The following is a 25,181-nucleotide window of genomic DNA, read 5'->3' as shown; positions in this document are numbered from 1 at the left end:
TCTCTGTTCTCCTTCCTCACTTCAGTATAATGAGACCACTACATGAAAGATATTGTGGAGGCCAAGAAAATTAAGGCCATTCCACTTTAAATTCAGCATTAGCACAAGTCCAGCCATCCCAGGCCCCTGGGAATAAGAGCTGAAATTTACCTTACTTCAGTTACAGAAAAAATTAAAAACAAACAAACAGTTTACAGCTTAACACCCTAGAAAGCCCCATATTAGAATGAGAACAGAGCTCAATGCCCTTGAAAGCCCCATATCAGAATGTAAACAGAACTTGAGAAATTCCTCAACACCCCCCCCCAATTCTGGAGGTCCCCTAGACCAGCCCATAAGACTAAGCTGGAACCCCCCTCGGTGTCCAAGTGCCTGCTCCGCTGTGTCAGGTACACTTGGACCCAAGCTGGAGCTTGTAAATAAACCCTCCTGTGTTTGCATCGGTGTCAGCTCCCCCGTGGTTTCTCATGTTAACATCTAAAGCCTTGCATGACACTTTGCAGGTTTTGCTGGAACATCTGCGAGGGAAAGGATAGATGGTGAACCCACAGAGAATTCAAGGCCCAGGTACCACCATAAGGTTTTGGGAGTCTTTAAATAAGAATTTACATTGTCCCAGAAATTGTGATTGATAAGGTGCAAGCTTATCTGCCCCCTAAGAATGTGAAGAAGGTACAAGCCTTTGTAGGAATTTTGGAGTTTTAAGGACTTTTACTCCCTACCTGGTACAGTGCCTCAATCTCTTGTACTGCCTGGTAAAGAAAGGGCATATGTAAGAATGAGGATCAGAGTAGTGGCCTACTTTGAGTGAAGAAACCTCCCCCCTTGTAAGTAGGGCCAGCCCTAACCCAGAGGCAGCCCATCCAGGTCCTTCCTGAAATTTTAGCAACTAAAAGCATTCTGTTCACAATAAGAAAACCATTTCCCCCCACACCCTGATTGGAATGTCCCTGAATAGGTTCATGTTGACCCTCTGTGAAATCAACCTGGATGCTATGCGACTCCCGCGGTTCTTTTGTCTTTAGGCGGTTTCTTTCCTTTTGCCTTTAAAAGATCCCTGTAATTGCTAATCGGGGCTCTTTTCCTCCTCGGAGGCGGAGAGCCCGTTTGCGCAAACGTTCAATAAACCCTCTTGCTAATTGCATCTGCCTGTCTGGGGTCTGAGTCTCTGGGGCGTCCACCCACCGGGACACGTTGGCACCCGTGAGCCAGGGTCCAACATGAGAAGGCAAAAGTACTAATGGGGCAAATTGAAAATCTAGGCATCTCTTAAGTAGGGTTATCATTTAAGTTAGATGTGCCTATTGTTGTGCCCAAGATTGTGAATCCGAGAAACCACTGAGGAGCTGACACCGATGCAAACACACGAGGGTTTATTTACAAGCTCGAGCTTGGGTCCAAGTGCACCTGACACAGCGGAGCAGGGACTTGGACCCCGAGGTGGGTTTTAGCTTAGTTTTAAGGGCTGGTCTAGGGGGACCTCCAGAAGGGCTGGAGCAATTCCTCAAGTTCTGTTTACATTTTGATATGGGGCCTTCAAGGGCATTGAGCTCTGTTCTTATTCTAATAGGGGCTTTTAGGACATTAAGCTGTAAACTTTTGTTTTTTTCCTGTAACTGAAGTAAGGTAAATTTCAGCTCTTCTTCGCAGGGGCCTGGCATGGCTGGACGTGTGCTAACGCTGACCTTAAGGTGGAATGGCCTTAATTTTCTCGGCCTCCACATTTCCCCCTCTCAGAGGAACCTAAGGAAGGACCCAACAACCATGGGTCCAGGTTGCTTTCAGAGTGAGCCAGGGGGAATGATTAAACCAGGATTTGAACAAACCTTGTTGCTGTTCTCGCTCCCATTTACATTTCAGCGAAGAAGCAACATCCTATGTTTAAGGCCGCACATAACCCCCACCTTGTTGTAAGAAGACTAAGTCTAATCCCCTTCTATTTTGAAGGACAACCTCAGACTACGGAGTCGTGGAGGTGCGAAATAAGTGAGAATGGCGCAGTCTTAGCTTTAGGGGATTGTCCTTGTGCGGTTGGCTTTTCCATTCTGGAACATAGTTCTTGAGAACGGCGTGTGGGTCAGCTGGCCTGACGTGGGTGTAGTGGACCCAGGGAGTAATCCCGTCGACCTTGAGAGCGGTGGGAGTGGTCAGGATCACGGTGTAAGGTCCCTTCCACCGAGGTTGAAGTGTCCGGTGTCGGTATCTCCACAGGTCACCCAGTCACCTGGCCGATATCGATGGGGATCCGGGGGTGGCCCAGTCCGTAGAGGGCCCTCGGCTTAGGCCACACCTGCTCATGGGTTCGTTGTAACATTTGGAGGGAGAAAAGAAGTTGGTGATCACTAAATTCAGCAAGCACATCAGGTTTTAAATTGGGGATAATAGGTGGAGAAGACAGAACATGATCTCGTAGGGGCAGTCCCATCTTATGTGGGGAGTTCCTCACCCTATATAGGGTGAAGGGGAGGAGAGTCACCCAGTCCCTGCCAGTCTCCAGGGCTGATTTAGTTAAGGTCTCCTTTAATGTTCTGTTCATCCTCTACCTGTCCTGAGCTCTGGGGCCTATATGCACAATGTCATTTCCAATCTGCCCCAAGTACTAGGGCCACTCCCCGTGTTACCTCAGAGATGAATCCTGGGCCATTGTCTGATCCAATCCTCACAGGACAACCATACCTCGGTAAGATGTCTTCCAGCAGTTTCTTGGTCATGGTCTGTGCCATTTCATGTTTGGTGGGAAATGCCTCTGTCCATCCTGAAAAAGTATCTACAAACACCAGTAAATACCTGTATCCACATTTTCCAGGTTTTACCTCAGTGAAGTCCACTTCCCAGTAGGCTCCTGGGTGGTCCCCTCGGAGCCGGGTGCCCGGGTTAGATCCATGGGTGGTGGCATTAGTTGACTGGCCTGCATGGCAGCTTCCCACAATCTGCTCGATCTTTGCTCAAGAGTCTTTAATCTCAATCTTTGCATGTCGTATGAGGTCTTCCATCTTCCTGGTTCCCATACGAGTACCCCAATGCGTTCTGGACAGGTCTCGCCATCCTAGTTCCTCTGGCAGGAGGATGCTGGAGTCTGCGGCCCTCCACCAGCCACGCAAGCACTGGGTCACAGGGAAGCGTTTGATCCAGTGTAAATCAGCATCAGTATAGTTGGGGGTGTCCGGCAGGGTCGGTGCCCCTCGGATTGGGTCTCCATTTCCATGGTTACAGCTGCCCCCGCATATCTGATTCCTTTTTGGATGAAACTGCTGCCGTCCGTGTACCAGGTGGCATCCGCGTTTGGCAGTGTCTGGTCCTGGAGATCAGCTGATTCCGTGCCCCTGTGCCAAAATTTCTTGAAAGTCATGCAGAGGGGGGGGTCCCAGTCTGGGTTAGGGAGACAAGAGGCATGGGGTATTGGTGGACCCTGACAGGGTCTGCCCCCAACTTTAGTTCTATGTATATGGCCCGTCGGTGTGGACCAGCACAATTCCCTCAGTTTCTGCCCATGCTTGGGGAAATTCCTGCAGCCAACAGTCAATGTCAGTCACTGGGGCTGAGGGCATTTGGTGGAGACAATATTCATCTTCTAAACTCAGGACAAGCATCTGAATCAGGTGCCCTTCCTTGTTTAGGATTTTTGCCCCTTCGGGATGGAAGCGAATTTGTGCCCCATCTTGGTGAGCAAATCCCGACCTAACAATGGGTAAGGACACTCAGGGATGACCAATGAAGGAGTGGGATACCCGGCCCATGCTGAGATCCTCAGTTCTTTGGGTAGTCCATGAGTACTGTTTGGTGCCCATGGCCCTTGCACCCATGAAGTCTAGCTTGCCAATTTCCCTTGGTGTTGTAGTAAAACAGAATGTTGTGTCCCAGTGTCCACTAGGAATTCAACGGGTTGCCCTTCCATTCTGAGAGTTTCCCTGGGCTCAGGGAGGGGTGCCAAACCCCGACTCCCCTAGTCGTCCAGGTCCTCCATCTTCAAGATCTTGGCAGGGGCCTTAGATCTTTTGTTAGGGCAGCTTTTCACCCAGTGGCCCTCTTCTTTGCAATAAGCACATTAGTTTTTGTTCAGCTTAGGGCGCTCCCGACAGGGACCAGGGCCATCCTCCTTACCTGTCCCTGAGGCCAGCTTCTTGAGGTGCCTCTGTCTTTCCTGTGGGTCGTCCATGGTTGTGGCCAGCAGGATCTTGGCCAGGTTTCGGGTGTGCCGGTCACTTAGTTTGGTTTGTTGTTCTTCCGGACTTTCTCTATTATTATAGACTCGTTCTGCTACTAAGTCCTGCAAGCTCTTCTCTCCCAGTCTCTCTACTCTTTGCAATTTCTTTTTAATGTCCGGTGCGGCCTGGTTAACAAAAGCCATGATAATTGTGGCTTTTGTTTCCGGGGCTTCTGGGTTCATATGGTTGCACTGCCTAAAAGCCTCTATGGGGATCCCTGGGTGGCGCAGCGGTTTAGCGCCTGCCTTTGGCCCAGGGCGTGATCCTGGCGACCCGGGATCGAGTCCCACGTCGGGCTCCCGGTGCATGGAGCCTGCTTCTCCCTCTGCCTCTCTCTCTCATTCTATGTGACTATCATAAATAAATAAAAATTTAAAAAAAAAAGCCTCTGTGACTCTAAGAAGGCTGCTGGACTCTCATCCTTACCCTGTCTCACATCATCGACCTTGGCCAGATCAGTAGGCTTGCGCGTGGCAGCCTGGAGACCTGCCATTAGAGTCTGGTGGTGGGCCCGGAGTCTCTCCTTACCTTCAGCCGAGTTGTGGTCCCAGGTGGGGCGGGATAAAGGAAAGGCAGCATTTATGAGGTCTGGGTTTTGAGTCGGCTGTCTGTCCTCCACCAGGACAGACTTCCCGGCTTCCACCTGAATTCGTTCTCTCTCCTTGGTGGTGAAGAGAACCTGCAAGAGCTGTTGGCTGTCCTCCCACATAGGCTGGTGGGTAAAGAGAACAGTATCTAAAAGCCTGATTAGATCTCTTGGATTATCAGAGAGCTTTGCATTTTGGGTTTTCCAATTATATAAATCACTGGTGGAGATCGGCCAATATAACAGTAGCTGTCCGCCAGTCTCGTCGGGGGACCCCATGGCGTGGAGGGGAAGGGCGGTGGAGTCGTCGGACCTGCATAAGGAGGTGGGGCAGCCCCGTGGGTCCCACCGTGCATCCCCTCTGCTGGCCCTAGCACAGGGACTCCCTCATCAGGAAGGGGTGGGGCCCCTTCTGCAGCCCCCAGAGCCTCCAATGGAGGGGCGAAAGGGGGAGGGAGGTGCCCGGTAGGGCGGCGGGAGGATCAGGTCCTCCAGGGAGGAATCCTGCAAGACCGGATTAAGAGGCACTTGGGGCATAGAGTCCGTCTCCTTCTTGGTTTGCCGCAGGGCTGGAATCTTGGTGGGTCCTGCTCTGGGGGGTAAAAATGGTTTTATCCAAGGAGGGGGGTTCTCAATCATGTCCTGCCAGATCAGGATGTAGGGCACCTGGTCAGAGTGGCCGTCGGGTTTGTCCCTGAAGATCATGGCCTTAACCTGTAAGATAATAGGTAGGCGGAAAGTTCCTTCTCGGGGCCATCCCACATCAAAGGTTGGCCATTCTGATATGCAATAAATTTGGAATCTCTCTCTCCGTATGTCTATGCTCAGAATACGAGCTCTTTCCCTAACATCCGAGAAGTGGGAGAGCCAGAGGAGTGGTTTCTGTCTCCCCCGTTATGTCCCCAATCCACACCAGGACACAGACAGTAAAGATGATTAACAAGGACACAATAACACAGACAAATGTTCCCGTGTGGCCGCGGAGACAAAACAGAAAGTAACCTGAAGGGCTGGCAGTCAGCCCTCCTTACAGATTTTTATGGACTTTTATGGGCTGGTCTAGGGGAACCTCCAGAAGGGGGGGAGGAATTTCTCAAGTTCGGTTTACATTCTGATATGGGGCTTTCAAGGGCATTGAGCTCTGTTCTCATTCTAATATGGGGTTTTCTAGGACGTTAAGCTGTAAGCTGTTTTCCTCCTGTAATTGAAGTAATGTAAAGTTCAGATCTTATTCACAGGGGCCTGGGATGGCTGGACGTGTGCTAACGCTGAACTTAAAGTGGAATGGCCTTAATTTTCTCAGCCTCCACACCTGTAACTCCAGAATGTATGGATGGCACTATGGCAGAAATAAAAAAGGAGAGAATGTCCCTAGAATTTGTGTCCTAGCTCTGGAAAGGAGTAAGAACCCAATATACCCCATAAAGCAACAGCTCCGATATGTGTACACAGTGTAACTTCTCCAGGTGTAATTTCTCAAGAAGGTGTAATTTTCTCACAGCAAATCCATGGGCTGAACTCAGAATGATTTGACTGGTGATCACTCATCAGCCCTGGCCATTAACTCTGTACATTGACAGTTAGGCTGTTCTAAAGAGATTAACACTTTGGCTGGGGCAATGGGTAACTGAGGGATGTATAGTCATGGATACCCTTGTGTGGTCAGGATATATGGAGAGATATATGAATTCATCTATAAAAGCCTGAGATAGTTTTCACTGTTTTTCATTTCCTGGCTCATAAGGCACTCTGATCCCTGGCAATGAGGGAGCTAATGCCCTAGTTTGGGTATCAGCCCTAAAAATTGATTATTCAATAGATACAGAACTTTGGGTGCACAGAAGGAGATGTCAGTGCAGTGACTTGTTGGGATTATGTATTGTCAAGTGTGCCAGATTGCTCTTGAAGTACAGTGACCTGGTTAATGCAGTAGCAGCACGTCCTGTATGTTCTAAACAATTCCTAAGCATCTGCCAAAGGAATCTGGGACCATGCACCAAAGTTCCCAACCAGTATGGGACTGAAAAATTGACTGTACTTACCTCCCTTCTCTGAGTAAGGGTCCTAAATATGGCATGGTTTGTGTGAACACTGAATAATGACTAATCCAAGCATTCTCATATTGCCATGCAAACCAGGCTGCCACAATCAGGGGCTTAAAAAAAGCTAAGCATCATGAATGAATATCGTTATCAACTACATAGTGATCAGGAATCACATTTCAAAAGTCATAATCTGTAAGATTGGGCAAAAGAACATTACATTTTTTTTTAGAACATTACATTTGATGGAACTTCCATCATTCCTATAATCTACAAGCAGAAGGGTTGGTAGAAAGAAAAAATAGAATATTAAAGCCACATATTAAATTATTAACAAGTGAAACCATCTTTGCTGGGTGCTCTAAAGTACTGCATCAGGACTTAATACATTTGAATGATCAACCAATAGGACCTATTTTCAGACTGGGGTCCCTGTTGAGGCACCTAATAATATAAAGGTATGGAAGCCTTGGGAACAGCCATTATCCTGGCTCTTACCATGAATGAAGGTGCTATGTTGCTGAGAACATCAAGCTCTATCACACCTGTAAAAAAAAAAAAAATCCCATTATCTACCGGCATTTATGATGGGATATTCCACCAGGATGGATGAATTACTAAGCATCCCTGGTGAGGAATTACTCATTCTACCCTAGATGGCATGGTCCTGCTGTAAACTGGACCTGGTAAAATGTGCTATACCTGGGATGGGATGGAACATGCACCATTAAGAGAGGGAAGAAAATATGGGTTTTAGTCTTTGGGTACCCCAAAGTATTATTAACAATAGATACCAAAATCCAAACCTTTAGAAGTCTGCTATGTGGGAGACATGCCTGACTTAAAGGTGCTCAGGTGGTGAAGTGAGGCAGACTCCCAGGCGTGACTGCGTGGTCTGAGGAGCCCTGGGGTAGCAGGGAGAATGGATGGTGCCTAAGTGCGGCATGGTTCCCAGGCATTAGAATGTGAAAGCCAGTGTAGAACAGCCTGTCTAGGTACTGGCTGGCTGCTCTGTGTTGCTATAAATTGTGAACCACTGCACACTCCTGCAATTGCTTTTCTGGGACAGGTCCAGCAAAAAGCTGAGAGAGTCACTAAAATTTGGAGTTTTGAAACTCAGTCCCATCACAGAGATAAAAACATTTGGTCACAGGTGGGATGAACAGAGTTCTGATGGAAACTAGGGAGACAAGAGTGATCGATTGTTCTGTAAGGATTCACTGAAGAATAGGGGGTGTACATTTTCGGCTCTGGGGCTAAGGAGCTGAGCACCACCATATTCATCCTGCCCAACAATGCTGAAAGCCTCCAGGGAACAAAACAGCGCCACCTTCTGGGATGAATGCAAGTTCTGTTTCCCTGTGCACTGGAGGCACATTGCCACTAGGGCAAGGCCACCTGTGAATCAGTGCAACAGGACTCTCCCCCAGAGAACCAGCATGAACAACTTGCTTGCACCAAGTTTATTTATCATAGAGGTCTGCAAATCTTCAGCTCTAGCATATAGCATTCTTTGTATTTTTATTCCTCATCCTTCAGTAAAACTATTTCAGATATTTCCTTATTTTTCAATTCTTTTTTATTCTTTTAAAATTTTTATTTCCATATATACATTATATATTTTTATTTTTTTGTTTCTTTTCTTTCTTTCTTGAGTATCTAGGTTTTTTTTGAGGATCTAGTGTTTTTTGTTTGTTTTATTTTTGTTGTAGTGGTGGTGGTTATAGCTGTTGTTATTGTTTCTTTTTTTTTCTTTCTTCTTTTATTTTCTGGATAAAATGATGAGATAGAGAAATTCACCCCAAAAGAAAGAATGAGGTAGTATTCATCATCAGGGATTTAATGAATTCAGATATAAGTAAGATGTCTGAATTAGAATTGAAAAAGATTATAAGGATACTAGCTGGGCTTCAAAAAAAGCATAAAAGATGCTGGAGATCCTTTACTGTAGAACTTAAAAACAAAAAACAAAAAAATAAAGTCTAGTCAGGAGGAAATTAAAATGCAAATACTGATGTTCAGTCTCAAGTGTAATCGATAAAAATGACGAATGAAGCAGAGGAGCAAATCAGTAATAGCAAAGATCATAAAGGTAGACATGGAAATCAGCAATTCCATAAACCAAAAAAATATCCATATTATAGGAGTCTCAGAAGATGAAGAGTGATGGAAAAGGTGGCAGATTTATTTGAACAAATTATAGCTGAGAACTTCCCTAATCCAAGGAAGGAAACAGGCATTCACAGCAAGAGGCACAGAAAAATCCCCTCTAAATAAACAAAATTAGGTTAACAGCTCAACATATTTTAGCAAATTTTGTAAATTACAAGAATAAAGAGAAAATCATGAAAGTAGCTCAGGAGAAGAGGCCCTTAACCTACAAGGGTAGGCACATAAGGCTGGCAGCAGATCTGTCCACAGAGACCTGGCAGGCCAGAAAAGACTGGCCTGATATATTTAAAGTGCTAAATGGCATAAATATGCAGCCAATAATACTTTATCCAGCAAGGCTATCATTCAAAATAGAAGGAGAGATAAAGAGCTTCTAAAACAAACAAAACTAAAGGAATGTGTGAACACTAAACTAGTCCTGCAAGAAATATTAAAGGGGACCCTTCGAGCAAAATGAGAAACTGAAACTAATAAAGACCAGAAAGGAACAGAAACAGTTACTTTACAGGTAATACAATGGCACTAAATTCATATCTTTCAATAATTACTCTGAATGTAAAAAAACTAAATACTACTATCAAAAGACATATGATATCATAATGAATTAAAAAAAAACAAGATATGGGATGCCTACGTGGCTCAGCAGTTGAGCATCTGCTTTCAGCTCAGGGCATGATCCTGGGGTTCAGGATCGAGTCCCACATTGGGCTTCCTGTGAGGAGCCAGCTTCTCCCTCTGCCTATGTCTCTGCCTCTCTCTGTGTGTATCTCTCATGAATAAATAAATAAAATGTAAAAAAATTAAACAAACAAACAAGATCCATGGCTATGGTGCTTACAAGAGACTCATTTTGGACCCAAAGACATCTCCCCATTGAAAGTGGGGGGGGGGGTAACAACCATCTACCATACTAATGGACATCAAAAGAAAGCTAGAGTAGCCATCCTTATACCAGAAAAACTAGATTTTAAACCAAACACTGTTATAAGAGATGAAGAAGGACACTATATCATAATAAAAGTGTCCATCCAAAAAAAATGTAATTTGTCTGATATAAGGATTGCTTATAATTATTTATACACCTAACTTGGGAGTTGCCAAATATATACATCAGTTAATGACAACCTAAAGAAATTCATTGATAATAACACAATACTAGTAGGGAACTTACATGCCCCACTCACAGCAATGGACAGGTCATCTAAGCAGATAAATAAGGAAACAAGGGCTTGAAATGCCACACTGGACCAGATAGACTTAACAGATATATTCAGAATGTTTCATCCTACAACCAAATAAACATTTTTTTTCAAGTACACACATCACGTTCTCCAGAATAGGTAACATACTGGATTACAAATCATGTCACAACGACTACCAAAATTGTGATTATATCATGTATATTTTCAGACCACAATGCTTTAAAACTTCAATCAATCACAAAGAAAAATTTGGAAGGGCCACAAATATGTGGAGGTTAAAGAGCATCTTACTAAACCCCTAGATAGACTTATCAAAAAGAAAAGAGAAAGGACCCAAATAAATTTCTTGAAACATATAAACTACCAAAACTGAAACAAGAAAAAAAAAAGGAAAACATTAGCACACCCATAATCAGCAAAGAAATTGAATCAGTAATCAAAAATCTCCCAATAAACAAGATTCCAGGGCCAATGGCCTCCCAGAAAATTTCTAGCAAACATTTAAATAATTAATACCTATTCTTCTAAAGTTCTTTCAAGAAATTGAAATGGAAGGAAAACTTCCAAAGTCATCCTATGAGGCCAGTTTTACCCTCTTCTCAAACCTAGACAAAGGCCTCACCAAAAAGGAGAATTACAGACAAAAATCCCTGATGAACATGGATACAAAAATTCTCATGAAGGTACTGGCTAATAGGATCCAACAGTACCTTAAAAGGATTATTCACCATAACCAAGTGGGATTTATCCCTGGGCTGCATGGGTGGTTCAACATCCACAAATCAATCAACATGATACACCACAATAATAAGAGGAATGACAAGAACTATATGATCCTCTTAATAGATGCAGACAAAGCATCTGACAAAATACAGTATCCTTTCTTGATAAAAACCCTTTGAAATGTAAGGATAGAGGGAACATAACTCTCAATATCATAAAAGCCATATATTAAAGTCCTACAGCAAATATCATTCTCAACAGGGAAAAACTAAGAGATTTTCCCTAAGGTCAGGAACACAACAGGGATCCCACTTTCATCATTGTTGTTCAACATATACCAGAAGCCTTAGCCTCAGTAATCAGACAACAAAAGAAATAAAAGGCATCCAAATCAGCAAAGAATAAGTTAAATTTTCACTCTTCACAGATGACAAGATTCTATGTAGAAAACCCAAAAGATTCCACCAAAACATTCCTAGAACTGATACAGGAATTGAGCAAACTCACAGGATATAAAATCAATGCACAGAAATCAGTTACATGTCTATACACTAACAATGAGGCAGAAGAAATAGAAATCAGAGAATCAATCCTATTTATAATTGCACCAAAAGCCATAAGATACCTAGGAATAAACCTAACAGAAGAGGTAAAGGATCTGTACTCTGAAAATTATAGAACAATCATGAAAGAAATTGAGGAAGACACAAAGAAATGGAGAAATATCCCATGCTCATGGATTAGAAGAATAAATATTGTTAAAATATCTATGCCACCCAAAGCAATTTGCACATTCAATGCAATCCCTATCAAAATACCACCAGCATTTTTCAACGAGCTGGAAGAAACAATCCTAAAATTTGTATGGAACAAGAAAAGACCCCAAATAGCCAAAGGAATGTTGAAAAAGAAAAATGAAGCATGAGGCATCACAATCCCTTCCTTTAAGCTGCATTACAAAGCTGTAATCATCATGGCAGTATGGTACTGGCACAAAAACAGATACACAGCAAAGGAGAGAATCCAGAAATGGACCCTCCACTCTATGATGAACTGATCTTTAACAAAATAGGAAAGAATTTACAATGGAAAAAAGATAGTCTCTTCAACAAATGCTGTTGGAAAATTGGACAGACAAAGCAGAAGAATGAAACTGGACTATTTCCTTACACCACACACACAAATAAACTCAAAAGGGATGAAAGACCTAAATATGTGACAGGAATCCATCAAAATCCTACAGGAGAACATAGGCAGTGATCTCTTTGACCTAGGCCACAACAACTTCTTCCTAGATACATCTCCAAAAACAAGAGAAACAAAGGCGAAAATACAATACGGGGACTTCATCAAGATAAAATGCTTTTGCACAACAAAGGAAACAGTCAAGAAAACTAAAAGGCATCCTACAAAATGGGAGAAGATATTTGCAAATGACTTATCAGATAAAGGCTTAGTATTCAAAATCTATAAAGAACATATGAAACTCAACACTCAAAAAACAAAAAGTCCAGTCAGAAATGGGCAGAAGATATGAAAAGACATTTATTCAAAAAGATATGCAAATGACCAACAGATACATGAAAAAATGCTCAATATCAGTCAGCATTTGATTTGATTTGATACACATCAACACCACAATGAGATACTACCTCACGTAGGTCAGAATGGCTAAAATGAACAACTCAGAAATAGCAGATGTTGGTGAGGATGGGGAGAAAGGGTAACCCTCTACTACTCTTTTTTTTTTAATTTTTATTTATTTATGATAGTCACACACACACACACACACAGAGAGAGAGAGAGAGGCAGAGACACAGGCAGAGGGAGAAGCAGGCTCCATGCAGGGAGCCCGATGTGGGACTCAATCCCAGGTCTCCAGGATCACACCCTGGGCCAAAGGCAGGCACTAAACTGCTGGGCCACCCAGTACTCTTGATGGAAATGTAAGCTGGTTCAGCCACTCTAGTAAACAGTATGGAGGTTCCTTAAAAAGTTAAATAGAGAGATCTCTGGGTGGCGCAGTGGTTTGGCGCCTGCCTTTGGCCCGGGGCGCGATCCTGGAGACCCAGGATTGAATCCCACGTCGGGCTCCCGGTGCATGGAGCCTGCTTCTCCCTCTGCCTGTGTCTCTGCCTCTCTCTCTCTCTCTCTCTCTGTGACTATCATAAACAAATAAAAATTAAAAAAAAATAAAAAGTTAAATAGAGCTACCCTATGACTTAGCAATTGCACTCCCAAGGGATACAAACAGTGATTCAAAGGGGGCACATGCATCCCAGTAATGTCCACAGTAGCCAAACAATGGAAAGAACCCAGATATCCATTGGCAGATGAACAAATAAAGGAGATGTGGTGTATATCCATCAAATAGAATGAAATCTTGCCATTTGCAATGTTATGGATAGAGCTAGAATGTACTATGTTAAGAGAAATAAGTCAGTCAGAAAGACACATGCCATATGATTTCACTCATATGTGGAATTTAAGAAACAAAACATAAACATAGGGGAAGTTAAGGGAAAATAAAATAAGATGAAAACAGAGAGGGAGGCAAACTGAAAGACTCAACTCTAGGAGACAGAAAGTTGCTGGAGGAGAGGTTGGTGGGCAATTGGATAACTGGGTAATGGATATCAAAGAGGGCACTTGATGTAATGAATAATGGGTGTTATATGCAACTGATGAATCACTAAATTCTACCTCTGAAACTAACAATACAATGTATGTTGACTAAATTGAATTTAAATTTTTAAAAAAGAAAAGAATAGAAATCTTAGAAATTCTCAAATCTTTCTAAAACTTCCTTTGAAGATCAAGTCTAAAAGATCCTTTCTTTCACCTGGGACAGCTGAGACATCAAGGCCCTTCCTTGTTCTTTTGAAAAGGAATTCTGTCAAAACATGTTCCTAAACAATGTTTTGGCTGCCACTTTATTTATGTTTCAATGAAGTATTTTTTATTTTAAATTCAACTAGCCAAGATATAGTGCATCATTAGTTTCAGATGCAATTCATCAGTGCTTGCATTCACAGCAGATCTACAGATGCAATTCATCAGTCGCATATAACACCCAGTACCCATCCCATCACATGCCCTCCTTAATGCCCATCCCCCAGTTACTCCATCCCCCACTCACCTCCTCTTCAGCAACCCTCTTTATTTAATGAGAGTCTGTTCTTCCATATTCTGTGATTTCTTGTGCTCCCATAGTGGCTACCTATTTGTTTCCTTTATAAAAAAAAATACAGTTTTATTGAGATAAAATCCATATACCATATAATTATCCATTTAAAGTGTATAAATCATTGATTTTTACATATTAATTTAATCACTGCATCAATTTTAGAACATGTCAATCACCACAAAAGAAATCCTGTTCCTTTAGCATTTACTCATACTTCCTTCTCTCCATACCCTTACCACCACTAATCTGGGGTCTCTATAGATTTGCCTATTCTGGATATTTCTTAGAAATGGAATCCTAGAGAGGTGGGGCAAGAGGCCGAAGAGTAGGGTCCCCAAGTCACCTGTCCCCACCAAATTACCTAGATAACTTTCTTTCTTTTTTTTTAATAAATTAATTTTTTATTGGTGTTCAATTTACCAACATACAGAATAACACCCAGTGCTCATCCCGTCAAGTGTCCCCCTCAGTGCCCATCACCCATTCACCCCCACCCCCCACCCTCCTCCCCTTCCACCACCCCTAGTTCGTTTCCCAGACTTAGGAGTCTTTATGTTCTGTCTCCCTTTCTGATATTTCCCACAAATTTTTCCTCCCTTCCCTTATATTCCCTTTCACTATTATTTATATTCCCCAAATGAATGAGAACATACACTGTTTGTCCTTCTCCGATTGACTTACTTCACTCAGCCTAATACCCTCCAGTTCCAACCATGTCGAAGCAAATGGTGGGTATTTGTCGTTTCTAATGGCTGAGGAATATTCCATTGTATACATAAACCACATCTTCTTTATCCATTCATCTTTCGATGGACACCGAGGCTCCTTCCACAGTTTGGCTATTGTGTATATTGCTGTGATAAACATCGGGGTGCAGGTGTCCCGGCGTTTCATTGCATCTGAATCTTTGGGGTAAATCCCCAACAGTGCAATTGCTGGGTCGTAGGGCAGGTCTATTTTTAACTCTTTGAGGAACCTCCACACAGTTTTCCAGAGTGGCTGCACCAGTTCACATTCCCATCAACAGTGTAAGAGGGTTCCCTTTTCTCCACATCCTCTCCAACATTTGTGGTTTCCTGCCTTGTTAATTTTCCCCATTCTCACTGGTGTGAGGTGGGATCTCATTGTGGTTTTGATTTGTATTTCCCTGATGGCAAGTGATGCAGAGCATTTTCTCATGTGCATGTTGGCCATGTCTATGTCTTCCTCTGTGAGATTTCTCTTCATGTCTTTTGCCCGTTTCATGATTGGATTGTTTGTTTCTTTGGTGTTGAGTTTAAGAAGTTCTTTATAGATCTTGGAAACTAGCCCTTTATCTGATAGGTCACTTGCAAATATCGTCTCCCATTCTGTAGGTTGACTTTTAGTTTTGTTGACTGTATCCTTTGCTGTGCAAAAGCTTCTTATCTTGATGAAGTCCGAATAGTTCATTTTTGCTTTTGTTTCTTTTGCCTCCGTGGATGTATCTTGCAAGAAGTTACTGTGGCCGAGTTCAAAAAGGGTGTTGCCTGTGTTCTTCTCTAGGATTTTGATGGAATCTTGTCTCACATTTATATCTTTCATCCACTTTGAGTTTATCTTTGTGTATGGTGCAAGAGAGTGGTCCAGTTTCATTCTTCTGCATGTGGATGTCCAATTTTCCCAGCATCATTTATTGAAGAGACTGTCTTTCTTCCAGTGGATCGTCTTTCCTCCTTTATCGAATATTAGTTGACCATAGAGTTCAGGGTCTACTTCTGGGTTCTCTATTCTGTTCCATTGATCTATGTGTCTGTTTTTGTGCCAGTACCGCACTGTCTTGATGACCACAGCTTTGTAGTACAACCTGAAATCTGGCATTGTGATGCCCCCAGATATGGTTTTCTTTTTTAAAATTCCCCTGGCTCTTTGGGGTCTTTTCTGATTCCACACAAATCTTAAAATAATTTGTTCTAACTCTCTGAAGAAAGTCCATGGTATTTTGATAGGGATTGCATTAAACGTGTATATTGCCCTGGGTAACATTGACATTTTCACAATATTAACTCTGCCAATCCATGAGCATGGAATATTTTTCCATCTCTTTGTGTCTTCCTCAATTTCTTTCAGAAGTGTTCTATAGTTTTTAGGGTATAGATCCTTTACCTCTTTGGTTAGGTTTATTCCTAGGTAGCTTATGCTTTTGGGTGCAATTGTAAATGGGATTGACTCCTTAATTTCTCTTTCTTCAGTCTCATTGCTAGTGTATAGAAATGCCACTGACTTCTGGGCATTGATTTTGTATCCTGCCATGCTGCCAAATTGCTGTATGAGTTCTAGCAATCTTGGGGTGGAGGCTTTTGGGTTTTCTATGTAGAGTATCATGTCATCGGCGAAGAGGGAGAGTTTGACTTCTTCTTTGCCAATTTGAATGCCTTTAATGTCTTTTTGTTGTCTGATTGCTGAGGCTTCCAGTACTATGTTGAATAGCAGTGGTGAGAGTGGACATCCCTGTCTTGTTCCTGATCTTAGGGGAAAGGCTCCCAGCACTTCCCCATTGAGAATGATATTTGCTGTGGACTTTTCATAGATGGCTTTTAAGATGTCGAGGAAAGTTCCCTCGATCCCTACACTCTGAAGAGTTTTGATCAGGAATGCTGTATTTTGTCAAATGCTTTCTCTGCATCTAATGAGAGGATCATATGGTTCTTGGTTTTTCTCTTGCTGATATGATGAATCACATTGATTGCTTTACGAGTGTTGAACCAGCCTTGTGTCCCGGGGATAAATCCTACTTGGTCATGGTGAATAATTTTCTTAATGTGTTGTTGGATCCTATTGGCTAGTATCTTGTTGAGAATTTTTGCATCCATGTTCATCAGGGATATTGGTCTGTAATTCTCCTTTATGATGAGGTCTTTGTCTGGTTTTGGAATTAAGGTGATGCTGGCCTCATAGAACGAATTTGGAAGTACTCCATCTCTTTCTATCTTTCCAAACAGCTTTAGTAGAATAGGTATGGTTTCTTCTTTAAACGTTTGATAGAATTCCCCTGGGAAGCCATCTGGCCCTGGACTCTTGTGTCTTGGGAGGTTTCTGATGACTGCTTCAATTTCCTCCCTGGTTATTGGCCTGTTCAGGTTTTCTATTTCTTCCTGTTCCAGTTTTGGTAGTTTGTGGCTTTCCAGGAAAGCGTCCATTTCTTCTAGTTTGCCTAATTTATTGGCGTAGAGCTGTTCATAATATGTTTTTAAAATTGTATTTCCTTGGTATTGGTTGTGATCTCTCCTTTCTCATTCATGATTTTATTAATTTGAGTCTTCTCTCTCTTCTTTTTAATAAGGTTGGCTAATGGTTTATCTATCTTATTAATTCTTTCAAAGAACCAACTCTTGGTTCTGTTGATCTGTTCCACAGTTCTTCTGGTCTCGATTTTGTTGAGTTCTGCTCGAATTTTAATTAACTCTCTTCTGCTGGGTGTAGGGTCCATCTGCTGTTTTTTCTCTAGCTCCTTTAGGTGTAAGGTTAGCTTTGGTATTTGAGTTCTTTCCAGTTTTTGAATGGATGCTTGTATTGCGATGTATTTCCCCCTTAGGACTGCTTTTGCTGCAATCCAAAGATTTTGAACAGTTGTATCTTCATTCTCATTAGTTTCCATGAATCTTTTTAATTCTTCCTTAATTTCCTGGTTGACCCTTTCATCTTTTTGCAGGATGGTCCTTAACCTCCACGTGTTTGAGGTCCTTCCAAACTTTTTGTTGTGATTTAGTTCTAATTTCAAGGCATTATGGTCTGAGAATATGCAGGGGACGATTCCAATCTTTTGGTATCAGTTCAGACCCAATTTGTGATCCAGTATGTGGTCTATTCTGGAGAAAGTTCCATGTGCACTTGAGAAGAATGTGTATTCATTTGAGTTTGGATGTAAAGTTCTGTAGATACCTGTGAAATCCATCTGGTCCAGTGTATCATTTAAAGCTCTCGTTTCTTTGGAGATGTTGTGCTTAAAAGACCTATCGAGGGTAGAAAGAGCTAGATTGAAGTCACCAAGTATAAGTGTATTATTGTCTAAGTACTTCTTCACTTTGGTTATTAATTGATTTAAATATTTGGCAGCTCCCACATTTGGGGCATATATATTGAGGATTGTTAAGTCCTCTTGTTGGATAGATCCTTTAAGTATGATATAGTGTCTCTCTTCATCTCTCACTACAGTCTTCGGGGTAAATTTTAGTTTATCTGATATAAGGATGGCTACCCCTGCTTTCTTTTGAGGACCATTTGAATGGTAAATGGTTCTCCAACCTTTTATTTTCAGGCTGTAGGTGTCCTTCTGTCTAAAATGAGTCTCTTGTAGACAGCAAAGAGATGGGTCCTGCTTTTTTATCCAGTCTGAAACCCTGCGCCTTTTGATGGGGTCATTAAGCCCGTTCACGTTCAGAGTTACTATTGAAAGATATGAGTTTAGAGGAGGGGCAAGATGGCGGAAGAGCAGGGTCCCCAAGTCACCTGTCCCCACCAAATTACCTAGATAACCTTCAAACCATCCTGAAAATTTACGAATTCGGCCTGAGATGTAAAGAGAGACCAGCTGGAATGCTACAGTGAGAAGAGTTCACGCTTCTATCAAGGTAGGAAGACGGGGAAAAAGAAATAAAGAAACAAAAGGCCTCCGAGGGGGATTGGCCCCGCGAGGAGCCGGGCTAGGGCCGGGGCGAGTGTCCCCAGGACAGGAGAGCCCCGTCCCGGAGGAGCAGGAGCTGCACCAACCTTCCCGGGCGGAAAGGGGCTCGCAGGGAGTTAGAGCAGGACCCTAGGAGGGCGGGGATGCCCTCGGGCTCCCTGGGACACTAACAGACACCTGCGCCCCGGGGGAGTGCGCCGAGCTCCCTAAGGGGGAGTGCGCACGGCGGGGCCCGGAGCAGCTCGGAGGGGCTCGGGCGGCGGCTCCGCGGAGGGGGCTGCGGGGCGGGAGCGCGAATCCAACAGCGCAGGCCCCGGAGCCCAGTGCGCCGGGACACAGCCCAGGATCCGGCCTCCCCCTGGGACAGGCAGAGGCCGGGAGGGCCCAGGACAGCGAGGACGCTCCTGCCCCGGGCGCCCCCAGGCTGTGCAGGTCAGCGGCCCCCGCCCTGGAGCATCCAGGCCCCTGTGGACTGGGAGCTGCGGGAGCTGCTGCGGGAGCTGACCCTGGGCTGCGAGCTGGCCGCCGCCACTGGGGTTCCTCCTGGTGTGACCTCGTGCCTTGGACGGAGCAGGGGCCTCACAGGATAAACAGCTCCCACTGAGCCGTGCGCCTGGCAGGGGGCGGGGCAGCTCCCCAGGTGCACACACCTGAGAATCAGCACAGCATGCCCCTCCCCCAGAAGACCCACTAGATGGACAAGGGAAGAGCAAGTTATTGACCAAGCAGCACTGGAAAGTTCCAGGGGAAGTCGAGGGATTTACAGTAGATAGAATCAGAGGATACTCCCCCTTGTTTTTTGTTTACTGTTTGCTTACCCCCCTTTTTTTCTTTTCTTCTCTGTTTTTTTCCTTTTTCTTCTTTCTCTTCTTTTTCTCCTTTTCCCAATACAACTTGTTTTTGGCCACTCTGCACTGAGCAAAATGACTAGAAGGAAAAACTCACCTCAAAAGAAAGAATCAGAAACAGTCCTCTCTCCCACAGAGTTACAAAATCTGGATTACAATTCAATGTCAGAAAGCCAATTCAGAAGCACTATTATACAGCTACTGGTGGCTCTAGAAAAAAGCATAAAGGACTCAAGAGACTTCATGACTGCAGAATTTAGATCTAATCAGGCAGAAATTAAAAATCAATTAAATGAGATGCAATCCAAACTAGAGGTCCTAGCGACGAGGGTTAACAAGGTAGAAGAACGAGTGAATGACAAGGAAGACAAGTTGATGGCCAAGAGGGAAACTGAGGAAAAAAGAGACAATTAAAAGACAATGAGGATAAAGGGAAATATATGACAGCCTGAGGAAGAAAAAACTATGTTTAATTGGGGTTCCCGAGGGCGCCGAAAGGGCCAGAGGGCCAGAATATGTATTAGAAATGGAGTCCTACAATATGTGGTCTTTTGTGACTGGCTTCTTTCATTTAGCATAACGTTTTCAGGTTCATTATGGTAACATATATCACTCTTTTATATTGAAGAGTAATATCCTTATGGTAGGCAACATAAACTTTTCAGATGCTCACTTTCACAGTTTTCATGTCAATTAATGGTGCCAAATTGTAACCATTTACTAGTGAGTTGACTCTTCTTTCTGTTTTTTGCTTTTAAGATATTTGGGACACTATATTTTTAGATCTTCATATGTATACCTTTTTTTATTCCTTCCTTCCACACTTACCAAGGCTGGCTATACTATTCCCAGATCTGTAGTAGGTATCAGTAACCAGGCCCAGCCCCCACCTCTAAAGAATTTGAACTTTAACAGGAATAAGACAAGAGACTCCAGGATTTCAGAATGGAAAACCACAAGTTTTACTCTTGATTTTGTGGCTCCCTGCTCCCTGTGAGCACATTCATGATTTTTGTAGGTGCTCACTGCTGCAAGTAAGCTGGGGTTTGCTCTTTGGTTCCTCTCTTGGAATGAGACTTCTAGATCAAAAAAGTGAGTCTTTACCCCAATGTTCACAGCAGCAATGTCCACAGTAGCCAAACTGTGGGAGGAGCCTTGGTGTCCATCGACAGATGATAGATAGAAAAGATGTGGTCTTATATACAATGGGATATTACTCAGCCATCAGAAACAATGAATACCCACCCTTGGCTTCAACATGGATGGAACTGGAGGGTATCATGCTGAGTGAAGTAAGTCAATCAGAGAAGGACAATCATCATATGGTTTCACTCATATGGGGATATAAGAAATAGTGAAAAGGATTATAGGGATAAGGAGGGGAACTGAGTGGGAAATATCAGAGAAGGAGACAAAACATGAGAGACTCTTAACTCTGGAAAATGAACAAGGGGTAGTGGAAGGGGAGGTGGGCAGGGGGATGGGGTGACTGGGTGACAGGCACTGAGCGGGGCACTTGACGATCTCGTGATTTTACATGTGTGAAATGTGCTCAATAGACAATGCAAGAAATTATATGCATGCAATCCAATCAATTTATACACATCTAATTATCAAGTTTCTATGTGGAACTGTCCATCTCCATATTAAGTTAAAGATGAGTTTATACTGATGTCTCTAACCTGACCCATTTATCACATGGACATTGTAATCTCTCTTTGACTTTCTAAAACTTCATATTTCAACTGTGAAAAACTTGGCTCCCATCATCTCTCATTTATTTAACTCATTGTTCCTTTCTTTTTGTATACTTTTTTATTGGAGTTCAACTTGCCAACATATAATATAACACCCAGTGCTCATTCTATCTATCTATCTATCTATCTATCTATCTATCTATCTATCATCTATCTATCTATCTATCTATCTATCCATCTATCTATATTTATAAGTGGGTCAAATACCCCTGTCCTAAGGGGAAGAATTCCTTTATAAAAATATTTAATTTAATTCAATTTCTGAACATACAGTATAACACCCAGTGCTCATCCCATAAAGGGCCTTCCTCAGTGCCCATCACCCAGTCACTGTATCCTCCCACCATTCTCCCTTTCAGCAACCCTTTGTTTGCTTGTTTCCCATACTTAGGAGTCTCTCATGTTTTTTTTCTCTCTAATTTGTCCCACTCAGTTTCCCTCCTTTACTTTATAATCCCTGTCACTATTTCTTATATATCCCATATGAGTGGAACCATATAATGTTTGTCCTTCTTAGACTGACTTAACTTCACTCAGTATAATACCCTCCAGTTCCATCCAAGTTGAAGCAAATGGTGAGTATTCGTCCTTTCTGATGGCTGAGGAATATCCCGTTGTATATATAGAACAGATCTTCTTTATCCATCATCTTTCGAAGGACGTTGAGGCTCCTTTCAGTTTGGTTATGGTGGACATGGCTGCTATGAATATTGGGGTGCAGGTGTCCTGGTGTTTCACTGCATCTGTATCTTTGGGGTAAATCCCCAGCAGGGCAATTGCTGGGTCGTAGGGCAGATCTATTTTTAACTCTTTGAGGAACCCTCAAACTGTTTTCCAGAGTGGCTGCACCAGTTCACATTCCCACCAACAGTGCAGAGGGTTCCCCTTTCTCCACATCTTCTACAACATTTGTTGTTTCCCATCTTATTAATTTTCCCCATTCTCACTGGTGTGAGGTGGGATCTCATTGTGGTTTTGATTTGTGTTTCCCTGATGGCAAGTGATGCAGGGCATTTTCTCATGTGCTTGTTGGCCATGTCAATGTCTTCCTCTGTGAGATTTCTGTTCATGTCTTCTGCCCATTTCATGATTGGATTGTTTGTTTCTTTGCTGTTGAGTTTAATAAGTTCTCTATATATCTTGGATACTAGTCCTTTATTTGATCTGTCATTTGCAAATATCTTCTCCCATTCTGTAGGTTGACTTTTAGTTTTGTTGACTATTTCTTGTGCTGTGCAGAGGCTTTTTATCTTGATTAAGTCCCAATAGTTCATTCTTGCTTTTGTTTATCTTGCCTTCATAGATGTATCTTGCAAGAAGTGGCTGTGGCCAAGTTCAAAAAGGGTGTTGCCTGTGTTCTCCTCTAGGATTTGGATGGATTCTTGTCTCACAGTTAGGTCTTTAATCCATTTTCAGTTTATCTTTGTGTCTGGTGTAAGAGAATGGTCTAGTTTCATTCTTCTGCACGTGGCTGTCCAATTTTCCCCACACTACTTACTGAAGAGACTGTCCTTTGTCCAGTGGATAGTCTTTCCTGCTTTGTCGAATATTAGTTGACTATAGAGTTGAGGGCTCATTTCTGGGTTCTCTATTCTGTTCCATTGATTTATGTGTCAGTTTTTGTGCCAAGACCACATTGTCTTGATTATCACAGCTTTGTAGTACAACCTGAAATCTGGCATTATGATGCCCCTGGCTCTGGTTTTCTTTTTCAACAGTCCCCTGGCTATTCGGGGTCTTTTCTGATTCCACAGAAATTTTCTTTTCCAGATTACAGAAGGGTTTTCCCATTTAGCTACTACACCCATGGAAAAATAGAATCTGCTGCTCATGCTTGGTAGAAGATGCCTTAAGACTACACATTCCATTCATTTCCAAACTTACTTATATCTACACCTCTTGAACTACCACCTCTGATGATTTTTTTCATACATTTTAATACTATGAGGTTATTTGTCACATTATCTATTCCATCCTGTGACAATCCCACATACAAAATTTGAATAAATTACGGTTTGCTTCTTGGGATATAAAAATCAATACATTTTAGGGGATAGCAAGAAGTCATCCCTGCAGTATCCTATGGAATACTTCAAAACCCCAAATGCATGATCTGTTTCTCTTCAGTGTTTTGCCTTTTCAAGAATATCCTATAAAGGGGTCATAAAGTATGGAAGCCTCTTCAGACTAGATTCTTTGTTTGTTTGTTTCTTTTTTATTTTAAAAGATATTTTATTTAAATTCTATTTGCCGTAAGGTTAATTCATATCTTTGAATGGGTTGATAGTTCATTCTTTATATTGCTGGATAGAATGGCATTACATGTGTAAGTGGGCAAAAATAATTTTCCTTCTACTCCTCTAGGTTCTTGGCTGAGTCCCCCTTCCTCCCCATAAAAGATTAACAGGAGAAACATAAATAGAAGTAATAAGATGTATACATAGGAGATACCTAGGAAAATTGAGTAACTGCCATAAATAGCTCACGACATCCACTGGAACAGCATGTTTAGCTAAAGACAAGAAGATGTCTGGGTTATTGGTATGCCAGTTAAGGAAAGTTATCAGGGAAAGCACAGTAACAAGGGCATGGTTGTTACCCATTGTTTTCTTTAAAAAAAGAAACAGTTGTTATGCAGTTTTAAGTCCACGTTTAAGTCCAATGATTTAGTCATTCGTTTGTTCCTGGTACAGAGAGGGAGATATCCTTACAAATGGATTCTTATAAATATAAATTTTCCTCATGAAAAGGTACCTTCTAGTCTGTGTTGAGCCATTCTTCCATATTTGTTTTTTTTTAAACAATTAATCAGCCTCAAATAATGTTCATGCCAAAATGCTTATTCTGGGTGGTAAATTCTACTTCCTTTCACACGAGTGTACCGTAGTTTGCTTCTGCATTCATCTACTGAAGGACATACTGGTTTTGTTAAGATTTTAGTCATTATTAATAGAGGTTCTATTCATAGTTGCATATTGGGATGCTTGTTTTTTATTTGGTCATGGTTTTGAAAGAAGTTGTCTAACTACTAGATGTATGATTTTTGGAACCTAAAGTGATACTGTGTATCTTTGGAGAAAACTTGCAGACTCTTCCAGAGTGGATGTACATGCACTCCACTAGTAATAAATGAAGACCTCCTAGTGTTCCTCATTGTCAGGCAATGGCTATTGTCATTTTTGTTGTTGTAACTTTGCCTTTCTAACAATTGTTATGTGCTCTCTCATTGCTTTTCCATTATGTAAGTCCCTAAAGATATATGATGTTGAGCATATATTTGTATGTTTGTTTACTATTTGTATTGTCATTGGCACAGTGGGTGCTTAGATGTCTTCCCATTAATGGGGTTTTTGTGTTCATCTCATTGACTTCTTGTACCTGGAGTGGAGGAGTGTAAGATCACCTGGTTCTAGAGGTACCAGACATATCAGGCCTAGGCACTCACCGCTGACAAAATGCAAAGGCAGGAAGAGGAGTGGTGGTGAAACAAGAAAGGAATTTATTTCAGTGAACCCAATATGGGAAGACAGTAGACAATTGTGAGACAATGGCACTGTCTCAAGACTGCCTCTAAAGTGCTGAAAATGCATCCAGCTTATGTAAGGAAATTGTGGGACAGAGGTGGTGGGTATATGCAGGTGGGAAGTAGAAGTCAGTTTGATCATTCTCGTGAGGTCAGTCATGGGAGTCTTATTGGCTCAGGGCAGTCCTTAATGCATAAGGGGGTAGATTTTCCTTTCCTCATTCCTCCACACTCTATTCTTCTCAAGAGATCAAGAAACTCAGGGATCAGTCAACCTGTCTATGGGACCCCTGC

Source organism: Nyctereutes procyonoides, unplaced genomic scaffold (genome assembly GCF_905146905.1).
Source record: "Nyctereutes procyonoides isolate TBG_1078 unplaced genomic scaffold, NYPRO_anot_genome, whole genome shotgun sequence".
Taxonomy (NCBI): domain Eukaryota; kingdom Metazoa; phylum Chordata; class Mammalia; order Carnivora; family Canidae; genus Nyctereutes; species Nyctereutes procyonoides.
This window is presented reverse-complemented; position numbering follows the sequence as displayed.